Genomic DNA, 12,266 nt, shown 5'->3' with positions numbered 1-12,266 from the left:
TAGGGCAGTGGAAATCTCCTCCCAAAACCATATATATTTTTGAAAATACAACAAATACAACTATTCCTAAGAGACCAGAAGATACAGTACAACAGCCAGGCTATATCTACACCTGTGAGAAACCAGCGCCTCACGAAGGGGGTAAGATACAAGCCGCAGCCTGGTGGGACCCGAACGTACCCCCGACCCCAGCTCCCCAGCGGGAGGAGAGAAGTCAGAGCGGGGAGGGAGAAGGAGCCCAGGACTGCCAAATACCCAGCCCTAGTCATCCACACCAGGAGCACAGACACACAGTGCATGGGGTGCTGGATACTAGGGAAATGGAACAGTAAAACCTGCGAGCGGGTCCCCACAGTGGGTGCCCCTGGGACAAAAGAAAAGTGAGTGCTTTTTGAAATTCTTAAAGGGACAGGAGCCTCACAGCTGGACAGAAATGTCCCAGCACACTCATCCCAGCGTCTGAGAATGCGGGGGAACTCTGGACGCCCTAACCCCCTGGGCAGCAGCACAGTTCTGAGGCCCCTCACAGTGATAAACAGCCTTCCGCCCATTCCCCCTCTGGCGTGGCCCCACAATAGTGGAGCAGCAGCCTGAGACCAGCCACACCCACAGCAGCCACACGGAGCCTACTCAGGACCAGACTCAGAGGTCCCCTTGGTGCACAGCTGCCCAGCACAAGCCGCTAGGGGTCGCTGGTCTCACAGGAGAGGAAGGCGAGGAGCAAGCAGGAAGGGACTTTGTTCTCCTAGCTGACACAAGCGCAAACTGCCCACGACTACCTCTATCACCATGAAAAGGCAGAAGAATTTGATACAGACCAGAATAACCCAGACTTCCCCTGAGAAGGAACTTGGGGAGATAGATTTAACCAATCGTCCTGAAAAAGAATTCAAAATAAAGGTCATAACCATGCTGATGGAGCTGCAGAGAAAAATGCAAGAGCTAACGGATAAAGTTGGGAGGGAGAATACAGAAATAAAACAGTCTCTGGAAGGACTTAAAAGCAGAATGGACGGAATGCAAGAGGCCGTTAATGGAATAGAAATCAAAGAACAGGAACACAGAGAAGCTGACGCAGAGAGAGATAAAAGGATCTCCAGGAATGAAAGAATATTAAGAGAACTGTGTGACCAATCCAAATGGAACAATATCTGCATTATAGGGGTGCAGAAGAAGAAGAGAGAGAAAAAGGGTTAGAAACTGTATTTGAAGAAATAATTGCTGAAAACTTCCCCAAACTGGGGGAAGAAATACTTGCTTTAGATTACGGAAGCTGACAGAACTCCCAACAGAAGGGACCCAAGGAGGCCAACACCAAGACACATAATAATTAAAATGGCAAAGATCACTGACAAGGACAGAGTATTAAAGGCAGCCAGAGAGAGAAAAAATGTCACCTACAAAGGAAAACCCATCAGGCTATCATCAGACTTCTCAACAGAAACCTTACAGGCCAGAAGATAATGGCATGATATATTTAATGCAATGAAACAGAAGGGCCTTGAATCAATAATACTGTATCCAGCACGATTATCATTTAAATATGAAGGAGTGATTAAACAATTCCCAGACAAGCAAAAGTTGAGAGAATTTGTCTCCCACAAACCACCTCTACAGTGTATTCTAGAGCGACTGCTTGAGATGGAAGCACTCTTAAGGCTAAATAGATGTCACCAGAGAAAATAAAATCACAGCAAAGAAAGCAGACCAACCAAATACTAACTAAAGTCAAAAAATAAAATCAACTGCTCACAAAAGCAGTCAAAGGAAACACAAAAGAGCACAAAATAAAACACCTAACATATAAACAATGGAGGAGGAGGAATAAGAAGGGAGAGAAATAAAGAATCATCATACTGTGTTTATAATAGCCCAATAAGAGCGCTAAGTTAGATGGTAAGATAGTAAAGAAGCTAACCTTGAACCCCCTGGTAACCACGAATCTAAAGCCTGCAATGGCAATAAGTACATAACATATATTTCAATCATCACCCTAAATGTAAATGGACTGAATGCACCAATCAAAAGACACAGAGTAATACAACTGATAAAAAAGCAAGACTCATCTATATGCTGCTGACAAGAGACTCATCTCAAACCAAAAACATGCACAGACTAAGTCAAGGGATGGAAAAAGAAATTTCATGTAAACAACAAAGACAAAACAAGTGTTTCAGTACTAGTATCAGACAAAATAGACATCAAGACAAAGTAACAAGAGATAAAGAAGGATACTACATGATAAAGGGGTCAGTCCAACAAGAGGATATAACCATTACAAATATATATGCACCGAATACAGGAGCACCAACATATGTGAAACAAATACTAACAGAATTAAAGGAGGAAATAGAATGCGATGCATTCATTTTAAGAGACTTCAACACACCACTCACTCCAAAGGACATATCCACCAGACAGAAAATAAGTGAGGACACAGAGGCACTGAACAACATACCAGAATAGATGGACCTAATAGACATCTATAGAACTCTACACCCAAAAGCAACTGGATACACATTCTTCTCAAGTGCATATGGAACATTCTCCAGAATAGACCACATACTAGGCCATAGAAAAAGCCTCAGTAAATTCAAAAAGATTGAAATTCTACCAACCAACTTCTCAGACCACAAAGGTAGAAAACTAGAAATAAATTGTAAAAAGAAAGGTAAAAGGCTCACAAAAACATGGAGTCTTAACAATATGGTCCTAAATAATCAATGGATCAATGACCAAATTAAAACAGAAGAGATCAAGCAGTATATAGAAACAAATTACAACAACACAAAGCACCAACTTCTGTGGGATGCTGAGAAAGCACTTCTAAGAGGAAAGTATATAGCAATCCAGGCATATTTAAAGAAGGAACAACAATCCCACATGAATAGTCTAATGTCACAATTATCAAAATTGGAAAAGAACAAATGAGGCCTAAAGTCAGCAGAAGGAGGGCCATAATAAAGGTCAAAAAATAAATAAATAAAATTAAGAGGAATAAAACAATAGAAAAAATCAATGAAACCAAAAGCTGGTTCTTTGAGAAAATAAACAAAATAGATAAGCCTCTAGCCAGACTATTAACAGAAAAATAGAATCAACAGAATCAGAAACGAGAAAGGAAAAATCACGACAGACCCCAAAGAAATAGAAAGAATTATTAGAGAATATTATGAAAACCTGTATGCTAACAAGCTGGAAAACCTACAAGAAATGGACAACTTCCTAGAAAAATACAACCTTCCAAGACTGACCAAGGAAGAAACAAAATCTAAACAGACCAATTACCAGCAACAAAATTGAAGCGGTAATCAAAATACCACCCAAGAGCAAAATCCCTGGACCAGATGGATTTACTGCGGAATTTTATCAGACATGCAGAGAAGACATAATGTCCATTCTCCTTAAAGTGTTCCAAAAAAATAGAAGAGGAGGGAATACTCACAAACTTTCTATGAAGCCAACATCACCCTAATACCAAAACCAGGCAAAGATCCCACCAAAAAAGAAAATTACAGACCAATATCCCTGATGAACATAGATGCAAAAATACTCAACAAAATATTAGCAAACCAAATTCAAAAATACATCAAGAGGATCATACACCATGACCAAGTGGGATTCATCTTAGGGATGCAAGGATGGTACAACATTGGAAAATCCATCAACATCATCCACCACATAAACAAAAAGAAGGACAAAAATCACATGATCATTTACATAGACGCTGAAAAAGCATACAACAAAATTCAACATCCATTCATGATAAAAACTCTCAACAAAGTGGGTATAGAGGACAAGTACCTCAACATAATAAAGGCCATATATGACAAACCCACAGCCAACATCATACTTAATTGCGAGAATCTGAAAGCTTTTCCTCTAAGTTTGGGAACAAGACAGGGATGCCCACTCTCCCCACTGTTATTCAACATAGCACTGGAGGTCCTAGCCACAGCAATCAGACAAAACAAAGAAATACAAGGAATCTACATTGGTAAAGAAGAAGTCCAACTGTCACTATTTGCAGATGACATGATATTGTACATAAAAAACCTTAAAGACTCCGCTCCAAAACTACTAGAACTAATATCTGAATTCAGCAAAGTTGCAGGATACAAAATTAATACACAGAAAGCTGTAGCTTTCCTATAGACTAACAATGAAGCAATAGAAAGAGAAATCAGGAAAACAATTACATTCACAATTGCATCAAAAAGAATAAAATACCTAGGAATAAACCTAACCAAGGAAGTGAAAGACCTATACCCTGAAAACCATAAGACACTCTTAAGAGAAATTAAAGAGGACACTAACAAATGGAAACTGATCCCATGCTCTTGGGTAGGAAGAATTAATATCATCAAAATGGCCATCCTGCCCAAAGCAATCTACAGATTCAATGCAATCCCTATCAAATTACCAACAGCATTTTTCAATGAACTGGAACAAATAGTTCTAAAATTCATATGGAACCACCAGAGACCCCGAATAGCCAAAGCAATCCTGAGAAGGAAGAATGAAGTGGGAGGGATCTTGCTCCCCAACTTCAAGCTCTACTACAAAGCCACAGTAATCAAGACAATTTGGTACTGGCACAAGAACAGACCCACAGACCAGTGGAACAGAATAGAGACTCCAGACATTAACCCAACCATATATGCTCAATTAATATACAATAAAGGATCCATGGACATACAATGGGGAAACGACAACCTCTTCAACAGCTGGTGTTGGCAAAACTGGACAGCTACATGTAAGAGAATGAAGCTGGATCATTGTCTAACCTCATACAAAAAAGTAAATTCGAAATGGATCAAAGACCTGAATGTAAGTCATAAAACCATAAAACTCTTAGAAAAAAACATAAACAAGAATCTCTTGGACATAAACATGAGCGACTTCTTCATGAACATATCTCCCCCGGGCAAGGGAAACAAAAGCAAAAATGAACAAGTGGGACTATATCAAGCTGAAAAGCTTCTGTACAGCAAACAACACCATCAGTAGAACCAAAGGCATCCTACAATATGGGAGAATATATTCATAAATGATGATCTGATAAAGGCTTGACATCCAAAATATATAAAGAGCTCATGCACCTCAACAAACAAAAAGCAAATAATCCAATTAAAAAATGGGCAGAAGACCTCTTACAGCACTAAACCATGTTTTCTACCTTTATCTTGCATCTACCTACCACTTCAGCATTTTATTAAAAATAAAAAAAATAATAATAATAAAGGGAGAAATGTGGGATCAACATGTAAATCAAGTACAAAAATCAAACGAATATTCATATTTGACCTGATTGTTTATAGGTCATAATGCGTGATCAAAACCGAAAGTTTCTGTGATGAATGCCCTTGTACTGTTCACCATGTAAGAATTTATTCACTATGTAAGAATTCGTTCACCATGTAAGAACTTGTTCGTTATGCTTCAGAAGATTGGAGACTGACGAGAATTAGGCTTGAGATGGATTAATGATTGTACATTGAGCATTGACCCCCCTATACTGAATTTTATTGTTGTTAACAACCATTTGATCAATAAATATGAGAGATGCCCTCTCAAAAAAAAAAAACGGGCAGAGGAGCTGAACAAGACAGTTCTGCAAAGAAGAAATTCAGATGGCTAACAGACACATGAAAAGATGCTCCACATGGCTATTCATCAGAGAAATGCAAATTAACACCACAATGAGATATCACCACACAGCAGTAAGGATGGCCACCATCCAAAAGACAAACAACAACAAATGTTGGTGAGGTTGTGGAGAAAGGGGAACCTTCCTACACTGCTGGTGGGAATGTAAATTAGTTCAACCATTGTGGAAAGCAGTATGGAGGTTCCTCCAAAAGCTCAAAATAGAAATGCCATTTGACCCAGAAATTCCACTTCTAGGAATTACCCTAAGAGTACAGCAGCCCAGTTTGAAAAGGACAGATGCACCCCTATGTTTATTGCAGCACTGTTTGCAATAGCCAAGAAATGGAAGCAACCTAAGTGTCCATGAGTAGATGAATGGATAAAGAAGATGTGGTACATATATACAATTGAATATTATTCAGCCATAGGAAGAAAAGAAATCCTACCATTTGCAACAACATGGATGGAGCTAGAGGATATTATGCTCAGTGAAATAAGCCAGGGAGATAAAGACAAGTACCAAATTATTTCACTCATCTGTGGAGTATAAGAACAAAGGAAAAACTGAAGGAACAAAACAGCAGCAGAATCACAGAACTCAAGAATGGACTATCAGGTACCAAAGGGAAAGGGACTGGGGAAGATGGGTGGGAAGGGAGGGATATGTTAGGGGGTGAGAAAGGGGGCATTATGATTAGCATGTATAATGTGGTGGCGCACGGGGAGGGATGTGCAACACAGAGAAGACAAGTAGTGACTCTACAGCATCTTACTATGCTGATGGACAGTGAATGTAATGGGATTTGTGGAGGGGACTTGGTGAAGGGGGGAGCCTAGTAAAAATAATGTTCCTCATGTAATTGTAGATTAATGATAGAATATATATATATACCAATGGCCAGTAAGCACACACACACACACACAAAAAAAAAAAAAAAAAACGGGGCATCATATTCCATAATGGTGAAGGACATCATTCTTGTTCTGCTGACTCCAGCATGTATCCCCTGCTCAGCTGCCAGAGAGACTATCTTTGATGACAGAAGTATAGTCTCTCTGGCATTTTGGAGCCGGTTATCCAGCACTGGGCAGAAATATAGCAACACTCCCAGCCCTTCTAAATGCTTAGAACAACTTGCAGGCAGTTTGTCTCAGAATGGACATACTGGTTTCCAGACCCATGTCTTGAGCTGTCCATGTTCATCTCTGTCCCACTTCCCACCTTGATTACCTTCTTTGGCTCTTCTCCTGCTTTGCTCAATTCAGTTTGCCACGTAGGTTACTCTTCTTCCTTGGCTTTCAATGGCCTGTCTTTATTTCCTGGCAGTTTTCTGTATCTAGTGTACAGCAAAGGACATCTCTCCTTGGCCCAGCTCCCCACTCCAGTATACTCTACATTTAGTCAGTCTGCTTGGATATCACCCAACCCCTTATCAGCTCCAGAAGTGCTAGCTCAGACAAATGAGCTCCAGTTCTTTGTTCAGTGAACAGAGCATCATTCAAACTAGTTTTTCAGAGGATAGGCTGGCGTGGGCCATGCTGCTCATGCTGTTTGACAAGGTCCGGGCACAAGGAGGAATCCTGAAAACAGGAAACCTCATAGCTGGCCCCTGCTAATTCCCGCACTTATTTTTGCAGTTATAATGTTGTTGATTGGGCTCATATATGGGAAATCTTATGTATTTAAGATTTATTCATCTTTAGTAAATAACATAACCCAAAATATTGATCAAAGCAGCAATTCCAGAAACGAAAGCAGTATTATAGGACCAACTGTTCCAGGCATACTGCCATGAAGAAGTGAGGCAGAACAACCCAGGCCTCCCAAAACTAGATGCAGTTTGTTCCTTTCTTTGTAACAATTGACTAACCAGAATTTCTTTAGAATATTGGCAGAGAAGAAATTATGGGAACCTTAGGCATAGAAAATCCCCCATGGAAAAAAAATCATTTTCCCAAGAAATTTATATGAAATAGCAAAGTAATAAGGAGATTAATAGTCCCCACTACCCAGGGCCCCCCTTTTATGTTGCTTATAATATTAGAAGAGTATTCCCCTTGAAGAAAGAAGTTATGAGTAAAATAAGATTTACATTATCCCATATATAGAAGTTTACAATAAATTTATGACAAAATATTATTATATTGAGCTGCCAAGATGGCGGTGCTGGGGCGGGAGGCCGGGGCTGACCCAAGGGAAGCAGGTGTGGTGCTGGTGGGAACTGGGGAAGTGCCCAAGGACATCAAGATGGCAACAAACACACGTGGTCAGCCCAGTCTTTCTCTACAAAATACAAAACTCAAAAGATCAACAGTCATTGAAATGATAGAAAAAAAAATTGATGATCTTAGAAAAGAAAAAGATTTAAATACACATGGAACAGTGTTCTTTGGCACAACAGCTGGTTTCTCTGGAATGTTGGCAAACTTAATTTTCAGACACTGCTTCAAGGTTAAACAGGATGGTTTGAAAATGTATGCATCTTAACTACGCTTCCATTTTTGTCTACTATAGTTTCTTACAAGCTCCTTGTAACAGATGCTTTATATTCAGGTAATATAAGCAAGGAAAATTGTGTTCTGAGAAGTTCATTGATTGGCATAGTGTGTGGTTTTTTGTATCCCAGTGCTTTGGCTTTTTCTAAAAATGGACATCTCGTAGTCAAGTATCATACTGTTCCACTGCCACCAAAAGGAAGGGTTTTACTTTATTGGCTGCTGCTTTGTCAATCAGAGATAAAAGCAATGGTAATTCCTCTAGTCTTTCAGACCACCTTTGGAATATTTAATGGTCTACAGCATTATGCAATATTTGAAAGTACACTTGAAAAAACTGTGCTTGAAGATTAACCAAAGAATGAATGAATACAGAATGGATTTTTTTTATGATGAAGACTCAGATGTTGATGAAAGTTAAAAGTGGCTCTAGACAATTTGTTTTTGTTCCTTTTACATAGTATATAGCAGTTACTCAATAAATACTGAGTAATTAAATTAAAAAAATATTATATTAATAGGAAAGTAGTAAGTGCTAATGTAGTGTTATTATATAAAAGATAAAAAGGTAAGGATCGCCATCATCGAAAAGACAAACAACAACAAATGTTGGCGAGGTTGTGGAGAAAGGGGAACCCTTCTGCACTGCTGGTGGGAATGTAAATTAGTTCAACTATTGTGGAAAGCAGTATGGAGGTTCCTCAGAATGCTCAAAATAAAAATACCATTTGACCGAGGAATTCCACTTCTAGGAATTTACCCTAAGAATGCAGCAGCCCAGTTTGAAAAAGACAGATGCACCCCTATGTTTATCGCAGCACTATTTACAATAGCCAAGAAATGGAAGCATCCTAAGTGTCCATCAGTAGATGAATGGATAAAGAAGATGTGGTACATATACACAATGGAATATTATTCAGCCATAAGAAGAAAATAAATCCTACCATTTGCAGCAACATGGATGGAGTAGAGGGTATTATGCTCAATGAAATAAGCCAGGGAGAGAAAGACAAGTACCAAATGATTTCACTCATCTGTGGAGTATAAGAACAAAGGAAAACTGAAGGAACAAAACAGCAGCAGAATCACAGAACCCAAGAATGGGCTAACAGTTACCAAAAGGAAAGGGACTGGGGATGATGGGTGGGAAGGGAGGGATAAGGGCAGGGAAAAAGAAAGAGGGCATTACAGTTAGCATGTATAGTGCGTGGGGGGCACGGGGAGGGCTGTGCAACACAGAGAAGACAAGTAGTAATTTTACAGCATCTTACTACGCAGATGGACAGTGACTGTGAAGGGGTATGTGGGGGGGACTTGGTGAAGGGGGGAGCCTAGTAAACATAATGTTCTTCATGTAATTGTAGATTAATGATAGCAAAGAAAAAGATGAAAATAAAAAGGTTATGATCCCACACTTAAAAAAATAATAATAAAAAATAAAAAATAAAATGTGACACAGAGAAAAAATAATAATAATAATAATAAAATAAAAGATAAAAAGGACTACAAGGCCCTGGTGCCTATAGATACAGGAGGAAAGGTATAACATCTGAAGTTGTGGAATGAATATTATGAAAGAATAAGGTGTTTTTATTGTATTTTTAGGAAAGTTGAGGAATAGGTGATGGGAGTACCATCCCTAGATTTTAGATGTAAGCCTCAATCCACATGTGTAGGATAGGATTTAATTAATAATATAGTTACACTTAATATAGCTTGCATTTTATATGATCTTCTTAAATTTTATATAGTCTTAGACATATTTTAGACATGTATCTTAAACACTATATAATCTTACATGCTTAAAGTAAAAATCATAGCCCACACGCTTAGCTCACATTAAACACTATATAATCTTAACCTGCTTAAACTAAAAATCATAGTCCACATGCTTAGCTCACATACTGTCTTACGCCATTTCCTGTTTAGCACTTAGCACGTAGCTTTTATGAATAACTAATCACAATAGACTAGGGGAAAGTTAAAAGAAATGATGATATTTACTTAAGGGTAACAAGCTGGAATTATGTAGATTGACAGGAAAAGAATTGTACCGTTCATGATTAAAGAAAAATGTTTAACATTATGTAAACTAAAAAGGTATAAAAATAAAGACCCTTCCGCTTAATGTCAGGAGATGTTACAACCTTGATCAGGTGTTTAGTCTCCTCACTCATCTCCTCACTCGCCGACACTGTCCTTTTTAGCTTGATAATGAGCTCTATCATGAAAAACATGTATAGTGCATGGGGGGCATGGGGAGCTCATGCTTTTTATGATAAAGCCATTTTAATTTTCTGGTTATCTGAAATCCTTTTTGATTCACTTGCTATTTTGGAAAATTTTTCTAAGTAATCGGTGATTCCTCTTCTAGTAACTATAGTTCAGTGAATGTAATTACTGTCTGGGGATTGAAAACTGGTAGCCTCTGGTCTCAATCTAACCAGCAAAGATGTTCTAACTCACAATGTTAAAACAATTCTTACATTACTGCCTTTAGATGGGGCACTGTCCAGTTGATATTTGTCCCCATCACTTGCTGTTCTTTCGTAGCTGGGCTGCCTGATTCACATACATTACCTGCCTGACCCCTTTTGAATCCCTAAATGACACTGTTCTTTAATGATTTAACTTCTTTTTAGTGTGTCAAGATCATAATTATGAACATTAGTTTTCTACGTATAGTGCTTACAGAGGTAGAAAGTAGAGATCAAGAGATTGTGTTTTTACCATTCAGAAATTCTTAGAATTTTAATCAGAAAAGAATGTTGGAGACTTTGAGTGGGGATGTTGAGCCCAAGAACTGGTAAATAACTTAGCTCAGTGAGAGATATAAGACTATAATCCTGATTTCTTGACCTTCTGTATTATTTCTGCTGCATAATACTGCCTCTCTACTTATTTACTTAAAAGCAGAATGGGGGCAGGGGAGTGGGGAGTTATATAAAGTTTTCAGTTGTTGCTTTTGTGGTTTGCTATCTTGTGCAGTCCATAGATGTGAGGGCTCCAAGTCCTTATCAGCAAGTAAAATAATGATGTAGAATTAGATATCAGGAACTAGAGTGATTAAGTCTAACTCTACCCCTACCCTGACTTGAGACCTAGGTCTTAAGTCACTCTACTACATGCTTAGAGCCTCAGGTTCTATTGGTAGGTTAATATCCATCTGATATTATTGTTGTTGTTTTTATTGTAACCATTATAGAACCTAACCAGCTGCCACATTAGACTGTATCTAAAAAATCAGAGACAACTGTGGTATATTCCGACAATGGAATGTTATTCCTTGCGAAAAAGAATGATCTGACAATGAGCTCTATCATTCAGAAATTCAGAAGGAACCTTAAGTGCATATTACTAAATGAAAGCAGCCAATCTGGAAAATCTAGTATGGTTCCAACACTGTGATATTCTGGAAAATACAAAATTATGGAGACAGTAAAATAATCAGTGGTTGCCAGGGGTTGGGAGGAGGGAGGGATGAAGAGATAGAGTACAGAGGATTTTTAGGGCAGTGAAACTATTCCATATGACACTACAGTGATGGACACGTGTCATTATACATTTGTCAAAACCCATAGAATGTACAACATTAAGAGTGAACCCTAGTATAAACTATGGATTTTGGGTGATAATATGTCAATGTAGGTTCATCAGCTTTAACAAATATACTATAATGATGGGGATGTTGATAGTGAGGGAGGCTGTGGGCCATGGGGACAGAGGGTATCTGGGAATTCTCTGTACTTTCCATTCAATTTTACTGTGAATTTAAAACTCTAAAAATGGCTATTTTTTTAAAAAATCAGGGACTGATCTTATGTTCTGTACAGTGTATTCTCTTCTGACCCTTCACCTCCATAATTTTGTTGGATGTGGAATCTGGAAAAGTGCATGGTAATAAAGGAGTGAGCTTTTCTTTAGTACCAAGAAGTATGCTAAAAGAAGATAAAAATAACCATCTTTTTAATGCAGAGCTATTCCATCTTTTCTACAACTTGAAGAGTGTGTGCCTCTGTGTGTGTGTGTGTGTATGTGTGTGTAAAGACGAAATGTTCATATATAGATTTGTGGACTGGATTTACTGGTTTTCATAGCCTGTGAAAAGTTTTTTCTTC

General features: G+C 38.5%; 1 protein-coding gene and 1 pseudogene across 22 annotated transcripts in view; both read left to right on the top strand.

The window, feature by feature from the left end:
- PHF21A (PHD finger protein 21A) overlaps positions 1-12,266 on the top strand; it is a 282,000-nt gene that overhangs the window by 195,942 nt on the left and 73,792 nt on the right. The gene's annotated exons all lie outside the window — the stretch shown is intronic.
- On the top strand, positions 6,358-9,278 carry LOC108401286 (complex I assembly factor TMEM126B, mitochondrial pseudogene; annotated as a pseudogene).

This window comes from Manis javanica, chromosome 11 (assembly GCF_040802235.1).
Source record: "Manis javanica isolate MJ-LG chromosome 11, MJ_LKY, whole genome shotgun sequence".
NCBI lineage: Eukaryota > Metazoa > Chordata > Mammalia > Pholidota > Manidae > Manis > Manis javanica.
Note: the sequence above shows the minus strand (reverse complement) of the source record. Positions and strands in the feature narration are given on the sequence as shown.